Source organism: Lolium perenne, chromosome 2 (genome assembly GCF_019359855.2).
Source record: "Lolium perenne isolate Kyuss_39 chromosome 2, Kyuss_2.0, whole genome shotgun sequence".
Classification (NCBI taxonomy): Eukaryota; Viridiplantae; Streptophyta; class Magnoliopsida; order Poales; family Poaceae; genus Lolium; species Lolium perenne.
Genome location: NC_067245.2, coordinates 244,908,201 through 244,927,500, shown reverse-complemented (window position 1 = coordinate 244,927,500; position 19,300 = coordinate 244,908,201).

Sequence of the window (19,300 nt, the reverse complement as noted above, 5' to 3'; positions counted from 1 at the left end):
CAACCGAACCAGTATCAAATACCCAGGTACTAGAACGAGAACCAGTGAAATGAACATCTATAACATGTATATCAGATATACCTTCTTTCTTCCTCTTGACAAGGCCGCTCTTCAGATCAGCGAGATAATTGGAGCAATTACGCTTCCAGTGTCCCTTCTCCTTGCAGTAATAGCACTCAGCATCAGGCTTAGGGCCGTTCTTAGGTTTCATAGGAGGCGTGGCAGCTTTCTTGCCACCCTTCCTGAATTTTCCCTTAGACTTGCCCTGTTTCTTGAAACTGGTGGTCTTGTTGACCATCAACACTTGGTGCTCTTTCTTGATCTCAATCTCAGCAGCTTTTAGGATGCCAAAGAGTTCAGGTAACTCCTTGTTCATGTTCTGCATATTGTAGTTCATCACAAAGTTCTTGTAACTTGGTGGCAGTGATTGAAGGACACGATTAATCCCCAGTCTGTTAGGAATCACTATTCCCAAGTCACTAAGTTTCTTCGCATGCCCGGTCATGGCGAGCATGTGCTCACTAACGGAGCTGCCTTCTTCCATCATACAGCTGAAGAAATGTTTCGATGCTTCATAGCATTCCACGGCCGCATGAGTCTCGAATATAGCTTTCAGCTCATTCATCAACTCATGAGGATCGTGGTGCTCAAAACGTTTTTGAAGATCGGATTCCAGACTGCACAGGATGGCACACTGAACTTGAGAGTACCGAGTTTTCCGAGTCGCGTAAACAGCTTTTACTTCATCGGTTTCAGTTTCTGCAGGAGGGTCACCTAGCGGTGCATCAAGCACATATTGCAGATTTCCGCCAGAGAAGAAGATCCTCACATGACGGAACCAGTCGGTGAAGTTGCTACCGTTGCTCTTAAGTTTCTCTTTCTCTAGGAACTGATTAAAATTGATTGAGGACGCCATCTCTACAACATATATTTGCAATAGTTTAGACTAAGTTTATTAAAAATTGAGTTCATATTTTAATTCAACATAATTAAAAAATCTAGGTGAACTCCCACTCAAAACAATATCCCTCGCATTGTCTTAGTGATCACACGAACCAAATCCACCGCACCTAAACCCGATCATCACGAGAAAAGGTGTGATTTCAATGGCGAACACTCAAAGTGTTCATCATATCAACCATATGATTCATGCTCTACCTTTCGGTATCACGTGTTCCGAGACCATGTCTGTACATGCTAGGTTCATCAAGGCCACCTTAGTATCCGCATGTGCAAAACTGTCTTGCACCCGTTGTATGTACTTATTGAATCTATCACACCCGATCATCACGAGATGCTTCGAAACGACAAGACTTGGTAACGGTGCTACTAAGGATGAACACTTTATTATCTTGAGATTTTAGTGAGGGATCATCTTATAATGCTACCATCGCGATCTAAGCAAAATAAGATGCATAAAAGGATTAACATCACATGCAGTTCATATGTGATATGATATGGCCCTTTTGTCTTTGCGCCTTTGATCTTCATCTCCAAAGCACGGACATGATCTCCATCATCTTCGGGCATGATCTCTATCATCGTCGGTGTAGCGTCAAGGTCAATGGCGCCGTCTTCATGATTGTCCTCCATGTAGCAACTATTACAACTACTTTGAAATACTACTCAACATGAAATTTAAAGACAACCATAAGGCTCCTGCCGGTTGCCACAATACAATAATGATCATCTCATACATATTCATCATCACATTATGGCCATATCACATCACCAAACCCTGCAAAAACAAGTTAGACGTCTCTAATTTGGTTTGCATATTTTACGTGGTTTAGGGTTTTCGAGAGAGATCTAATCTACCTACGAACATGAACCACAACGTCGATACTAATGTTTTCAATAGAAGAGTAAATTGAATCTTCACTATAGTAGGAGAGACAGACACCCGCAAAGCCTCTTATGCAATACAAGTTGCATGTCGAACGAGGAACAAGTCTCATGAACGCGGTCATGTAAAGTTAGTCCGAGCCGCTTCATCCCACTATGCCACAAAGATGCAAAGTACTCAAACTAAAGATAACAAGAGCATCAACGCCCACAAACCATTGTGTTCTACTCGTGCAACCATCTATGCATAGACACGGCTCTGATACCACTGTAGGATAACGTTGCATAGAAAACAAAAAATTTCCTACCGCGAACACGCAATCCAAGCCAAGATGCAATCTAGAAGACGGTAGCAACGAGGGGGTATCGAGTCTCACCCTTGAAGAGATTCCAAAGCCTACAAGAGGAGGCTCTTGTTGCTGCGGTAGATGTTCACTTGCCACTTGCAAAAGCGCGTAGAAGATCTTGATCACGATCGGTTCCGGCGCCACGAACGGGCAGCACCTCCGTACTCGGTCACACGTTCGGTTGTTGATGAAGACGACGTCCACCTCCCGTTCCAGCGGGCAGCGGAAGTAGTAGCTCCTCTTGAATCCGACAGCACGACGGCGTGGTGTCGGTGGTGGTGGAGAAGTCCGGCGGAGCTTCGCTAAAGCTACGCGGGAGTTATGGAGGAGAGGGGGGCGGCTAGGGTTTGGGAGGGGGTGGCCGGCCCCCTCCCTTGGCCCCTCATTATATAGGTGGATCCCCAAGTGTTGGTGTCCAAGTCTTCGAATAAGACCCGAACCAAAAACCTTCCATAAGAGGGGGAAACCTAGCCAAGCTAGGACTCCCACCAAAGGTGGGAGTTCCACCTCCCATATGGGGGGGTGGCCGGCCCCCTAAGGGGGAGTCCACTTGGGACTCCTCTCCCACTAGGGTTGGCCGGCCATGGAGGTGGAGTCCCATGTGGACTCCACCTTCCTTGGTGGTTTCTTCTGGACTTTTCTAGAACCTTCTAGAACCTTCCATAGAACCTTCCGCGACATTTTAATTCACATAAAATGACATCCTATATATGAATCTTATTCTCCGGACCATTCCGGAACTCCTCGTGATGTCCGGGATCTCATCCGGGACTCCGAACAAATATTCGAACTCCATTCCATATTTCAAGTACTACCATTTCAACATCCAACTTTAAGTGTGTCACCCTACGGTTCGTGAACTATGCGGACATGGTTGAGTACTCACTCCGACCAATAACCAATAGCGGGATCTGGAGATCCATAATGGCTCCCACATATTCAACGATGACTTTAGTGATCGAATGAACCATTCACATACAATACCAATTCCCTTTGTCTCGCGATATTTTACTTGTCCGAGGTTTGATCTTCGGTATCACTCTATACCTTGTTCAACCTCGTCTCCTGACAAGTACTCTTTACTCGTACCGTGGTATGTGGTCTCTTATGAACTCATTCATATGCTTGCAAGACAGTAGACGACATTCCCCCGAGAGGGCCTGCAGTATATCTATCCGTCATCGGGATGGACAAATCCCACTGTTGATCCATATGCCTCAACTCATACTTTCCGGATACTTAATCCCACCTTTATAGCCACCCATTTACGCAGTGGTGTTTGGTGTAATCAAAGTACCTTTCCGGTATAAGTGATTTACATGATCTCATGGTCATAAGGACTAGGTAACTATGTATCGAAAGCTTATAGCAAATAACTTAATGACGAGATCTTATGCTACGCTTAATTGGGTGTGTCCATTACATCATTCATACAATGACATAACCTTGTTATTAATAACATCCAATGTTCATGATTATGAAACTAATCATCCATTAATCAACAAGCTAGTTTAAGAGGCATACTAGGGACTTCTTGTTTGTCTACATATCACACATGTACTAATGTTTCGGTTAATACAATTATAGCATGATATATAAACATTTATCATAAACATAAAGATATAAATAATAACCACTTTATTATTGCCTCTAGGGCATATCTCCTTCAGTATTAGTCCTAGGAGGGGCGGTACATTAGCACAGGTTCACCCACACAACACTTATCAAAACAATGAAGATTAATTAGCCGTATGTAGCGAAAGCACTAGACTAAAATCCCGTGTGTCCTCGAGAACGTTTGGTCATTATAAGTAAACAAACCGGCTTGTCCTTTGTGCTAAAAATGATTGGGCCACTCGCTGCAATTGTTACTCTCGCACTTTACTTACTCGTACTTTATTCATCTGTTACATCAAAACCCCCTGAATACTTGTCTGTGAGCATTTACAGTGAATCCTTCATCGAAACTGCTTGTCAACACCTTCTGCTCCTCGTTGGGATCGACATTCTTACTTATCGAAGATACTACGATACACCCCCTATACTTGTGGGTCATCAAGACTATTTTCTGGCGCCGTTGCCGGGGAGTGAAGCGCTATTGGTAAGTGGAATTGGTAAGGGAAACTTCTACTGTTTGTGCTGATTTTATTTCTGCCTGCTGCCATAATTCATTATGGAGAGATCATCTCTTGAGTTTTTATTTGGAAAATCTGCTACTACTGCAAAGGTAGTGGATGAGGCACCAGGTGAGGAAGAGATACCATACAAAATACCTATGAAAATTATTGAACGTGTAGTGGATAACCGTTATACAGGGGATGGAACTGTCCACCCTGGAGATCATTTACTGTTCTTACATGAATTATGCGGTTTATTCAAGTGTGCAGGTATTGCTATGGATGAAGTGAGGAAGAAATTATTCTCTTTATCGCTGTCTGGTAAAGCGGCGCATTGGTATAAATTACTGGATAATGGGGATTCTCTTGAATGGAATGATATTGTGCCCCGATTTTATTCTAAGTTCTATCCTCCAAGTGAAATTCATATATAAGGATCGGAACCGCATATATAATTTTTGGCCTCATGATGGAGAGAGTATTGCCCAAGCGTGGGGGAGATTGAAGTCTTTAATGCTCAAATGCCCCATTCATGAGCTTCCTGGTAATGTTATTATTGATAATTTCTATGCAAGACTTTCTTTTGAAGACAAGACCTTGCTGGATACTTCTTGTTTTGGATCATTCACACACAACAAGGAAGAGTTTAAAAGGGACCTTCTTAATCGGATCCACGAAAATACTGAAGGATGGGAGATCGACAAAGATAGAGAATTAGGTATAAATTATGATTACAAATGCATTGAAGCTTTTATGGATACTGATAAATTTCGTAATATGAGTGCTACTTATGGTCTTGATTCTCAAGTTGCTGCAAACCTTTATAAAGCTTTTGCCTCTCATTATGAATTGCCTAAGAAGAATTTTGATAAGTATCATGAACCGTATAAAGATAAAATTGATTCATCTATTAATAAATGTGTTGTAGTTGAAACTGTTGATCATGTTATTCCTGAAGCTTATATTGAAAAAACTCCTTTCCCTGCTGAAATGAAGGAGTACTCTGTTATAAATAGTGCGGTTCATAAAAGTGAAAAGAACCCTATAGAACCTGAAGAACAAATAAAAGTTGAACCTGCTGTTGCAATAGTTAAAGATCTTGTGACTGAAAATGTGGAGGATGGTCATATTATTTTCTGTGAAGATGCTTCTAATATTGTGTCACATCCTAATAAGTCCAAGCAAACTAGTGTTCCTATGCTATCTGTTAGAATTGGTGATCATTGTTATTATGGTTTATGCGATATTGGTGCAAGTATTAGTGCTATTCCTTATGAGCTTTACACGGAGATTATGCACGAAATTGGTTCTTGTGAACTTGAAGATATTGATGTGGTTATTCGGCTGGCTAATAGAGCAACTATTTCTCCAATTGGTATTGTTCGAGATGTGGAAGTTCTATGCGGTAAGATTAAATATCCTGCTGACTTTTTGGTACTTGGTTCTGCTGCAAGTAAATATTGTCCTATCATTTTTGGTAGACCTTTTCTAAATACTTGTGGAGCTATTATAGATTGCAAGAAAGAGAAAATTTTGACTAAATTTGCTGGTGAATCTTATGAGTTTAACTTCTCTAAATTTACCAAAACTCCTTATAAAGCTGATTTGCCTAATAATGATTTTAAAGTTGAACAGTGCGCATCTATTGTTCTTGCTCCTAATAATCCTTTGCAGCAACATTTGGAGAATAGTGAGAGTGAAGTTTTTAGGGAAGAAAGAGATGAGCTTGATGAAATTTTTCTTCGCCAACCTATTCTTAAGCATGATTTATCGGTGGAAGATCTGGGTACAACACCACCACCAAAGGAAGATCCTGTCTTTGATTTAAAACCATTGCCTGATAATATTAAATATGCTCATATTGATGATAAGAAAATATATCCTGTTATTATTAGTTCTAAGCTTTCAGAGTTTGAAGAAGAAAGGCTATTGGAAATACTGAAGAAGCACCGAGGAGCTATTGGCTACACTCTTGATGACTTGAAGGGGATTTCTCCCTCTATTTGCCAACACGCCATTAATATGGAAGATGATGCGAAGCCTGTTGTTGAACCTCAGCGTCGTCTAATTCCTAAGATGAAGGATGTGGTAAGAAATGAGGTATTAAGACTTCTTGAAGCTGGTATTATATATCCTATTGCTGATAGTAGATGGGTTAGTCCTGTGCATTGTGTTCCTAAGAAAGGAGGAATGACTGTTGTGCCTAATGATAATGATGAGCTCATACCTCAAAGAGTAGTTGTAGGGTATAGAATGTGCATTGATTATCGAAAAGTTAATAAGGTTACTAAAAAAGATCATTACCCTTTGCCTTTTATTGATCAAATGTTAGAAAGGTTATCTAAGAATACTCACTTCTGCTTTCTTGATGGTTATTCTGGGTTTTCACAAATTGCTATTAAAACTAAGGATCAAGAGAAAACCACTTTCACTTGTCCCTATGGAACTTATGCTTATAGACGTATGCCTTTTGGTTTATGTAATGCTCCTGCTACTTTTCAAAGATGCATGTCTGCTATTTTTCATGGCTTCTGCGAGAGTATTGTAGAGGTATTCATGGATGATTTTTCTGTCTATGGGAATTCTTCTGATAATTGCTTGCGGAACCTTGATAAAGTTTTGCAGAGATGTGAAGAAACTAACCTTGTTCTTAATTGGGAGAAATGCCACTTTATGGTTAATGAAGGAATTGTATTGGGACATAAAATTTCCGAGAGAGGTATTGAAGTTGATAGAGCTAAAGTTGAAGCAATTGAGAAGATGCCCTATCCTAGGGATGTTAAAGGTATTCGTAGTGTTCTTGGTCATGCTGGGTTTTATAGGAGGTTTATTAAAGATTTCTCCAAGATTTCAAAGCCTCTTACTAATCTTCTTCAAAAAGATGTACCTTTTGTTTTTGATGATGATTGTAAGGAAGCTTTTGAAACTCTAAAGAAAGCCTTAACAACTACTCCTATAGTTGAACCTCCTGATTGGAACTTACCATTTGAAATAATGTGTGATGCTAGTGATTTTGCTGTAGGCGCTGTTCTTGGACAGCGAGTAAACAAAAAATTGAATGTTATTCATTATGCTAGTAAAACTCTTGATGCTGCTCAAAGAAATTATGCTACTACTGAAAAGGAATTGTTAGCTGTAGTCTTTGCTTGTGATAAGTTTAGATCTTATATTGTTGATTCAAAAGTTACTATACATACTGGTCATGCTGCAATCAGATACCTTATGCAAAAGAAAGATGCTAAGCCAAGGCTTATTAGATGGGTACTCCTGTTGCAAGAATTTGATTTACATATTGTAGATAGGAAAGGTGCTGATAATCCTGTTGCTGATAATTTGTCTAGATTGGAAAATATTGCTTATGATCCTATTCCTGTTAATGATAGTTTTTCAAATGAACAATTGGCTGTAATAAAGGTGAGCTCGCGAGACAGTCCTTGGTATGCTGATTATGCTAACTTTATTGTTTCCAAGTACTTGCCTCCAACCTTTTCAGCTCAGCAAAGGAGGAAATTCTTTTATGACTTGAGGCATTATTTTTGGGATGACCCACACTTATATAAAGAAGGAGTGGATGGTATTCTACGAAGATGTGTTCCCGAATATGAACAACAAGAGATATTGAGTAAATGGCATGGTAGTGCTTATGGAGGACATCACGCCAGAGATAGAACCGCGCAAAAGGTTCTACAATCAGGTTTTTATTGGCCGACTCTCTTCAAAGATGCAAGGAAGTTTATCTTATCTTGTGATGAATGTCAAAGGGTTGGTAATATCTCCAGACGCAATGAAATGCCTATGAATTATACTCTTGTTATTGAACCGTTCGATTGTTGGGGATTTGACTTCATGGGACCTTTTCCCTCTTCAGAAGGTAACACTCATATACTTGTTGCTGTTGATTATGTTACTAAATGGATGGAAGCCATACCTACAAAAAGTGCCGATGGTGAGACCTCTTTAAGAATGCTTTTACATATTATTTTTCCTAGATTTGGAGTTCCTAGATATATTATGACTGATGGAGGTTCTCATTTTATTCATGGTGGTTTTAGAAAAACTCTTGCTAAATATGGTATTAATCATAGAATTGCTTCCGCTTATCATCCTCAAACTAGTGGGCAAGTAGAACTATCAAATAGAGAAATTAAATCTATCTTGCAAAAGACTGTTAATAAAACTAGAAAGAATTGGGCTAGTAAATTGAAGGATGCACTATGGGCTTATAGAACTGCTTATAAAAATCCCATGGGAATGTCACCTTATAAAATGGTCTATGGGAAAGCTTGTCATTTACCTTTAGAACTAGAGCACAAAGCTTATTGGGTAGTTAGAGAATTAAATAAAGATCCTAAACTTGCCGATAATAAGAGGTTGTTGCAATTGAGTTCTCTAGATGAATGGAGAAGTGAAGCTTATGAAAATGCTAAACTCTTTAAAGAGAAAGTTAAAAAATGGCATGATAGAAGGATTATCAAAAGAGAATTTAATATTGGGGATAAAGTCCTATTGTATCGGTCTCGTCTCAGATTCTTTGCAGGGAAATTACTCTCGAAATGGGAAGGACCATATGTTGTTGAGGAGGTGTATCATTCAGGAGCAATTAAAATTAGCTCTCTCCAAGGCAATGCCACGCAAGTGGTGAATGGACAAAGACTCAAGCATTATATCTCGGGTGATTCTTATAATGTAGATGTTGATATTATTCGAGTGGAAACACCGGAGGCTTTCATTAAAGGACAAATTGACAGTCCGCCAGAACTCGACTTTGAATAGGTAACAGTACTGGTAATGAAAAGTTCGCAATCTACTTTCCGAACAATGTTTTTGTTGTTTTTGGAATATATGAAAAATTACGAGATCGAAACAGAGTGGAGGAGACGCACGAGGGCGTGCCCCCATAGGCCGGCGCGGCCTGGCCTTGGCCCGCACCGCCCTATGAGCTGGCCGCCTCGTCGCCCCTTTCCGACTCTGGTTCGACCTGGTACTTTCCTTTTGTCGTGAAAATTTTTGCTATATAATCCCCCGGACCCCTGGAGGTCCGTATATCGTTTTCTCGACGTGTTTTGTTTCGAGCTGTTTCTGCCAGGATTTGCTTCGGATCTAGAGCCATCATGTCTTCGTCGGAAACCCCGAAGGAGAGCTACTGCAAGGACGTCGACAACTTGTACATGGAGGAGCTGAGGATGCACCCCAAGGAGTTGCTACTCGTGGAGGGAGAACTGCAGATCAAGGATGTCCAGGGTCCTAAAGGGGAAGGAAGCTTGGAAGATAGGATGGAGAACCTAGAACAAGAGGTCTTCAAATACAAGAAGATGGCTGAGCGTGAGGTGGATATCTTCCACAAGATTGTGTCTGAACTCATTGCTGAACACGAGAAGGAAACTGCAAAGCTATGGGGCGACATCCTCTCACTTCACGACACCACCAACAAACTCCAAGCTCAACTCTATGACGTTCAGAATCAGAACTGTGAGTATGAAAACAGGTTTAAACACATAAGCCATGCTGCTAGTTTCAGGATTCCCGAGACCAAGATGTCGTTTGTTGATGGAGAGCCTCTTCCTTGGAAGTCTGATGACGGGAATTCATCACCACCATCGCCGAAGGAGTAATTCATCATCGGTATTGGCATCCCCTTGGTTTGTTCCAAGCTTGGGGGAGTGCCGCGGTATCACATCATCACTACCTTTTACTTTTTATTGTCAAGTAGTGTCATGTCATGAGTAGGGAAGTTATCATATAAGATGGGTTGCAGTTTAGAAGTATCTCTCCTTTAGTTGGTTGTCTATGTATCCCTTGGTGTGAGTTATCGTTATGGAATATTAATGAGAAGTCTTATCATTTACATATTGCACATCTTATTTTAGTTTGCAATCTCTATTATATGATTTATCTTGTTGTTAGTATTGGTATCACTTTGGGAGCATTGAATAAATCTATTTGGTTTTTGCAAACTTAGCATTGGTCAATAGCAACAGCACTTTGAGGTTTAATTAGAAAAGAGAAATACATGTAGTTGTTTCATTGTCTTTCTTTCTTGTTAGCTCATAGCTTATTATTCTGAAGTTAAAACTGTTTGTGCTTACAAGGAAGATGCATGATTGTTTCTATCACATGTATATTTGTTTGTTTCCCTCGACTCTTATGCTTGTTAATTAACCTTGCTAGCCAAAGACCTGTACTGAAAGGGAATACTTCTCGTGCATCCAAACCTTAACCCAAACCTATGTCATTTGTGTCCACCATATCTACCTACTACATGGTATTTCCTGCCATTCCAAGTAAATACTTCGTGTGCTACCTTTAAACAATTCAAAATTTACTATCTCTTATTTGTGTCAATGTTTTATAGCTCATGAGGAAGTATGTGGTGTTTTATCTTTCAATCTTGTTGGGCAACTTTCACCAATGGACTAGTGGCTTCATCCGCTTATCGAATAATTTTGCAAAAAGAGCTGGCAATGGGATTCCCAGTCCCAAATTAATTAATCTAAATAGACACTCCTCCATGGTATGTGATTGATGGACGGCACTCGAAGGATTCGGTTAGCCATGGCTTGAGAAAGCAAAGGTGGGGAGGAGTGTCACACAAAATAAAACTAAAATAAAAGGCACTCCTTCATGGTATGAGATTGTTGGCAGGCACCCGAGGATTCGGTTAGCCATGGTTTGTGAAAGAAAGGTTGGAAGGAGTGCCACACAAAATAAAAATAAAATGGGAGCCGCTCTTTGAAGGTTTGTCTGGCAAGGGGGTTAGAGTACCCGCTACCAGTCGTTGACAACAACAAACACCTCTCAAAATGTTACTTTTATTCTCTTTATATGATTTCAAAACTGAAAAAGCTCTAGCACATGATTTAATCCCTGCTTCCCTCTGCGAAGGGCCTGTCTTTTACTTTATGTTGAGTCAGTAAACCTATTTCCCTCCATCTTAAGCAAGCATTTGAGTTGTTGTGATCAAACCATTATATTGTGATTTGTTTCATCAGGTCTTTTACTCTTCCTTGTTTAGTACAAGTTTTATCTAAATGAATATAGCTTTGCAAGTTATCAATGATCATGAGGAGACTATTATGATTGAGTATGCAAGTTGTGCCATATAAACTTTAACATGAGAGCGCTGCTCAATAAGATAAGTATAATCTGTTAATTGTTCTCTGACCAAGAACGAAGTTTGCCATCACCAACTATGATTTCTTATGCACCTTTATTTGTGATTACCTTATACTTGTTTCAAGTTGAATTATATGAGAAAGTTGTTTACTAGAATATCTTGTGTGAATGAATATGATGCTTCTTGTCCGTATTTTATTTATCGACTCTTCACTCCATAAACATGTGGTCCTGTTTACCGAGTTCAGTTTCGCTTGGGGACAAGCGAAGTCTAAGCTTGGGGGGAGTTGATAAGTCCAATTTGCATCACTATTTTATATCATAATTTGCTGTTATTCATTGATATATTTCATATTTGGACATAATACTTATGTTATTTCATCTATTTTGCATGTTTCATGATTATTGGAGGATCGAGCACCGGAGCCAGGATTCTGCTGGAAAAAGCACCGTCAGAATGCAATATTTCGGAAGATCAACAGTTGACGGAAATTATACCAAAAATCCTATTTTTCCAGATGACGAAGTGAACCAGAAGGGGGAGCCGAGGGGACCCGAGGTGGGCCCACCCCATAGGCCGGCGCGGCCCAAGGCCTGGCCGCGCCGCCCTGTGAGGAGGGGGCCCACAGCCCCCTCTCGCCTCCTTTTCTTCGCGTATGCCTTCGTCCCGAAAACCTAAGCTCCAGAGGGTACCTCGCGAAGAGTTACAGCCGCCTCTGCGGGGCGGAGAACACCAGAGAGAAAAGAGCTCTCCGGCAGGCTGAGATCCGCCGGGGAAATTCCCTCCCGGAGGGGGAAATCGACGCCATCGTCACCGCTATCAAGTTGGACATCATCTCCATCACCGTCATCATCATCTTCACCATCATCACCGCTGTCTCCACCGCTGGACATCGTCACCGCCGTAGCAATTTGGGTTTGATCTTGATTGTTTGATAGGGGAAACTCTCCCGGTATTGATTTCTACTTGTTATTGATGCTATTGAGTGAAACCGTTGAACCAAGGTTTATGTTCAGATTGTTATTCATCATCATATCACCTCTGATCATGTTCCATATAATGTCTCGTGAGTAGTTCGTTTAGTTCTTGAGGACATGGGTGAAGTCTAAATGTTAGTAGTGAAGTATGGTTGAGTAATATTCAATGTTATGATATTTAAGTTGTGGTGTTATTCTTCTAGTGGTGTCGTGTGAACGTCGACACTTCACCTTTATGGGCCTAGGGGAATGCATCTTGTACTCGTTTGCCAATTGCGGGGTTGCCGGAGTGACAGAAACCTAAGCCCCCGTTGGTATATCGATCCAGGAGGGATAGCAGGATCTCAGAGTTTAAGGCTGTGGTTAGATTTATCTTAATTACTTTCTTGTAGTTGCGGATGCTTGCAAGGGGTATAATCACAAGTATGTATTAGTCCTAGGAGGGGCGGTACATTAGCACAGGTTCACCCACACAACACTTATCAAAACAATGAAGATTAATTAGCCGTATGTAGCGAAAGCACTAGACTAAAATCCCGTGTGTCCTCGAGAACGTTTGGTCATTATAAGTAAACAAACTGGCTTGTCCTTTGTGCTAAAAAGGATTGGGCCACTCGCTGCAATTGTTACTCTCGCACTTTACTTACTCGTACTTTATTCATCTGTTACATCAAAACCCCCTGAATACTTGTATGTGAGCATTTACAGTGAATCCTTCATCGAAACTGCTTGTCAACACCTTCTGCTCCTCGTTGGGATCGACATTCTTACTTATCGAAGATACTACGATACACCCCCTATACTTGTGGGTCATCAGTTGGCAATGGAACCATGGAATGTGTTGATATGGTGGAGGTTCCATTGCAAGGGTTTATATCCATCTAGGATTAAACAACAAATGTCGCCAGTGATTCTTGTGTCGTAATAACCGTGTTAACCATAAGATCTGAAATTGGACGGACTAGTCAATCGTATTTCCACCTCTTGTACATCAACGGATGCGCTTACCGTAGCAGTTGTATCTTGCGGAGCAACTTGTGGGTGGGGATCCCACTCTAAGTCCCCACGGTTATGCTGTGCATACCGTAGCGGTTGCGGCTTGCAGAACAACTTGAGGGTGGGGATCCCACTCTAATTCCCCACGGTAATGTGGTCTATGATGGGTTGCAGCTACCGGCGAAGGAGTTTGGTTCGATCCTGCATCGTTGTCGTGGTCAGGGTCCGTCCTTAAGTGGTGTAAGTGGACCGACGAGGACCCAGGGTCGGGGTTTGCAACAAAGGGTGGGTGTGCGAGGTAGCGGAGGAATATGATTGGCTATGACCTTATACCGGGCCTCACACCATAGGAAGTGTGGACGAGAAAGCTGCCCGGTTGGCACCAAGGATAAGATCTCTTATGGGTAAAGCAACACACCTCTGCAGAGTGTAAAGAACCGTGACCTGTCACTCCCTGTTCCGGGATATGGAACTGCGAACGCGGCCGGAAAGGAGCTCCATGAAGTTCTAGTAAACCGGTGAAGGCTGACGGACATAGCTCTTTGAAATAAAAGCAATCTCTTGAAGAAATGTTTATCAAAACCTGCATTGGTATTAGACTTTCTGGTCTAATATCGTAGCTAGTGCATTAAACACCTCTTATCTATAATGAACTTGTTGAGTACGCTCGTACTCATCCCACTCTTAAATCCCTTGCTTAGATTGTCTGAATCGTCTGGAGGAGGACTATGACAGCCCTGAAGGAGCCGAGATCATCGGCTATGAAGAACCAGACCTCTCTGGAGGTATTTAAGGCGTAGACTACCTTATAGTCTACGGAACCGGGGAGGCTTCCGGAGGAGATCAAGCCTAGAAGCATCGAGTAGTAGTAGTAGCCGAGCAGCGCGAACTCTTAATACTTAGCTGCTCGAGAGAATAAATGTATAACTTAGTGAAACTTCTATATTGTAAGTTAAGTTGGGTTCGCCTCGAACCCAGGAGTATCCCTCTTAGGACCCAAGAGGAGCTCCAAGACGATATGTGTATTATGCTTGTAATAATAAATGAATGAGTTATGGACCTGCTATGTTCTGTTGTACTACTCTGAGGGATGTAATATTTGCGGAATGGTACTTCGTGAATGTTATATCAACGACTGGCATACTACAACATGCAGTGGTATGCAGGGTCACCAAAGTTGGTATCAGAGCAAAAGCTTTGACCTTAGGTTGGAACCTAGTAAATGGGACTGAACGTTAGGAGTCAAATAGGACTAGTAAAGAATTCTCTAAAAATATGGTGTATATTCAATTGAGAATACAACAATCATATCTTTTAGTGCGATAATTCTTTATTATCTCTATTATGATGCATTATTACTAATCTTATATTCTTTCTATTTCTACAGCCAACAATGGCAAGTTCACGTCCGGGACGAAACGTGAAAGTGATGGATTCCACACTGAGTGAATATGAAGGAGGACTTGCAGATATTCTACGTGCCATGTTACTTGAATTTGGGTGTGATCCCCAGATCCAAGTAAAGAAATACATGTACTACGATGGTACTGTATTGGCAAAGTGTAGGGTAGGACTACGACTTCCCGAATCTTTAGGAATGAGCGTAGTAATGCCAGCAGGTGAGGCTAGGACTATCAACACAGCCTACCACATAGCCGTTATGAGAGCCATAACCGATATTCGGGAACATAAGACGAAAGAGCTTATGGGTTCCGAATTCACACACATTCCTCATATGGAAGAGGAAGATGATCCTATGCTTAACCACTTCAAATATGCAAAACGCAAACCAGCAGAAGCCGCAAAGTACATGGACAATAGCCGCAACTTACTATCATTGTTCTTTCAGTTGAACCGTCATTTGACGGGAGCAATTGATACAATGCTAGAGGAGTTTACTGAACCCAAGGAGGAGACTAAGGGAAAGGAACCTATGGAGAATGAGGTGCACACACCAGTTTACTCAGCTGGTGACTACATTAGTATTGACCACCCTGAACGAGAAACTACACCTGTTACACCTGGGAACTATCTTAGTAGTTCCTATAGAGTATATGAGGGTGGAGAGGAATCCGGAAACAATCAGCGTTCCGTGACTCCTATAGAGAACTCCACGGGTTGGCGTTGGGGGTCTGATACTGGAACCCATAGTACTTCAGTATATTATGACGGGGAGATGAATGAGGACGCCACGACCCAGAACCAAAGTTATCCGTGGAATGGGGAAGAAGATGGAGGGTATCCGACACAGGTTGAGTCGGATACGAATGTAGGAAATACCTATGGTGGAGGCACAGGGGAGTACACCCGATGGGTGGACTATGATGCACTGAATGACCAGTTCGTGAACACTGATTTCTCCCTGGGATCATCATCTGATTCCGACTACCAGCCGACAGGGAGACCTTATGTTCTAGGTTTTGTCAGGAGGACGACACGTTCGACCGGATGGAAGCCTGGGATGTACCGGGAGTGAAGATCGAATAGAGACCACCAAGGGAGGCGAGACTATAATACACAAGTACCACGTGTATTATAGTATGTAACATTTGTAGAAATTTGTACATATACTTTAATAAGTGAGTTTGCATACTCACAACGTCACTGAGTATTGTAATAAGACCACTTAAGTATGTATATACATGGTATATGTTTTGTATGATTTGGGTTTGCTTCTTGATTTCCATTGCGTGACTAGTTCTGTGCACAAAGTTGAGCTCAGAAAACTTGCGCATGGAGTAATTATGAGTATCATCTTGTGTTGCATAACTAGGGGGTTATGTCGGGACCGGTAGGTGAGGAGACAGAAGCGCTGCGCATGGAGCGCGAGGCGAAACAGAAGGAAGAGGCTGACGAAGCAGCCAGAAATCAGTTTCCACCACCACCACCACCCATGACGCAACAGAATTTCGTCCAGTACATGCAGATGATGGAAGAGAGGCAACGGATAACGTTGGAGCAGCAGAACAAATTCTTCCAGGAGCTGCTGCAACAAAACAGGGTAGAGAGACCCGAGAATCAGGGAGTCACTTTGTCAGACTTCCAGAACACCAAACCTATATCCTTCGCATACGTGATACGTCTCCGACGTATCGATAATTTCTTATGTTCCATGCCACATTATTGATGTTATCTACATGTTTTATGCACACTTTATGTCATATTCGTGCATTTTCTGGAACTAACCTATTAACAAGATGCCGAAGTGCCGATTCTTTGTTTCTGCTGTTTTTGGTTTCAGAAATCCTAGTAAGGAAATATTCTCGGAATTGGACGAAATCAAAGCCCAGGGGCCTATTTTTCCACGAAGCTTCCAGAAGTCCGAAGGAGAGACGAAGAGAGGCCACGAGGGGGCCACACCCTAGGGCGGCGCGCCCCCCCCCCTTGGCCGCGCGGCCCTATGGTGTGGGGCCCCCGTGCCACCTCTTGACCTGCCCTTCCGCCTACAAATAGCCTCCGTGACGAAACCCCCAGTACCGAGAGCCACGATACGGAAAACCTTCCAGAGACGCCGCCAACGCCGATCCCATCTCGGGGGATCCAGGAGATCGCCTCCGGCACCCTGCCGGAGAGGGGAATCATCTCCCGGAGGACTCTACGCCGCCATGGTCGCCTCCGGTGTGATGTGTGAGTAGTCTACCCCTGGACTATGGGTCCATAGCAGTAGCTAGATGGTTGTCTTCTCCCCATTGTGCTATCATTGTCGGATCTTGTGAGCTGCCTAACATGATCAAGATCATCTATCTGTAATCCTATATGTTGCGTTTGTTGGGATCCGATGAATAGAGAATACTTGTTATGTTGATTATCAAAGTTATATCTATGTGTTGTTTATGATCTTGCATGCTTTCCGTTACTAGTAGATGCTCTGGCCAAGTAGATGCTTGTAACTCCAAGAGGGAGTACTTATGCTCGATAGTGGGTTCATGCCTGCATTGACACCGGGACAAAGTGTGAAAGTTCTAAGGTTGTGTTGTGCTGTTGCCACTAGGGATAAAACATTGATGCTATGTCTAAGGATGTAGTTGTTGATTACATTACGCACCATACTTAATGCAATTGTCTGTTGCTTTGCAACTTAATACTGGAGGGGGTTCGGATGATAACCTGAAGGTGGACTTTTTAGGCATAGATGCAGTTGGATGGCGGTCTATGTACTTTGTCGTAATGCCCAATTAAATCTCACTATACTCATCATGATATGTATGTGCATGGTCATGCTCTCTTTATTTGTCAATTGCCCAACTGTAATTTGTTCACCCAACATGCTGTTCGTCTTATGGGAGAGACACCTCTAGTGAACTGTGGACCCCGGTCCAATTCTCTTTACTGAAATACAATCTCTTTGCAATACTTGTTCTCTACTGTTTTCTGCAAACAATCATCTTCCACACAATACGGTTAATCCTTTGTTACAGCAAGCCGGTGAGATTGACAACCTCACTGTTTCGTTGGGGCAAAGTACTTTGGTTGTGTTGTGCAGGTTCCACGTTGGCGCCGGAATCCCTGGTGTTGCGCCGCACTACATCCCGCCGCCATCAACCTTCAACGTGCTTCTTGACTCCTACTGGTCCGATTAAACCTTGGTTTCTTACTGAGGGAAACTTGCCGCTGTGCGCATCACACCTTCCTCTTGGGGTTCCCAACGGACGTGCCAACCACACGCATCAAGCAAATTTCTGGCGCCGTTGCCGGGGAGATCAAGACACGCTGCAAGGGGAGTCTCCACTTCTCAATCTCTTTACTTTGTTTTTGTCTTGCTTAGTTTTATTTACTACTTTGTTTGCTGCATTAAATCAAAATACAAAAAAATTAGTTGCTAGTTTTACTTTATTTGCTATCTTGTTTGCTATATCAAAAACACAAAAAATTAGTTTACTTGCATTTACTTTATCTAGTTTGCTTTATTTACTGTTGCTAAAATGGCCAACGCTGAAAATACTAAGTTGTGTGACTTCACAACCACAAATAATAATGATTTCTTATGCACACCTATTGCTCCACCTGCTACCACAGCAGAATTCTTTGAAATTAAACCTGCTTTACTAAATCTTGTTATGCGAGAGCAATTTTCTGGTGTTAGTTCTGATGATGCTGCTGCCCATCTTAATAATTTTGTTGAACTATGTGAAATGCAAAAATATAAAGATGTAGATGGTGATATTATTAAACTAAAATTGTTCCCTTTCTCATTAAGAGGAAGAGCTAAAGATTGGTTGCTATCTCTGCCTAAGAATAGTATTGATTCATGGACTAAATGCAAGGATGCTTTTATTGGTAGATATTATCCCCCTGCTAAAATTATATCTTTGAGGAGTAGCATAATGAATTTTAAACAATTAGATACTGAACATGTTGCTCAAGCTTGGGAAAGAATGAAATCTCTGGTTAAAAATTGCCCAACCCATGGACTGACTACTTGGATGATCATCCAAACCTTCTATGCAGGACTAAATTTTTCTTCACGGAATTTATTGGATTCAGCTGCTGGAGGTACCTTTATGTCCATCACTCTTGGAGAAGCAACAAAGCTTCTTGATAATATGATGATCAACTACTCTGAATGGCATACGGAAAGAGCTCCACAAGGTAAGAAGGTAAATTCTGTCGAAGAAACCTCTTCCTTGAGTGATAAGATTGATGCTATTATGTCTATGCTTGTGAATGGTAGGCCTAATGTTAATTCTAATAATGTTCCGTTAGCGTCATTAGTTGCTCAAAAAGAATATGTTGATATGAATTTCATTAAAAATAACAATCACAATGATTCTAGGCCATACCCTGCTAATGGTAATTCTTATGGTAGATATGCTTCATCTAATGAAGAAAAGATGCTAGAAATTGAAAGATCCACTAAGAGCTTTATGCAATCACAATATGAGCAAAATAAATTGTTTACTAAAA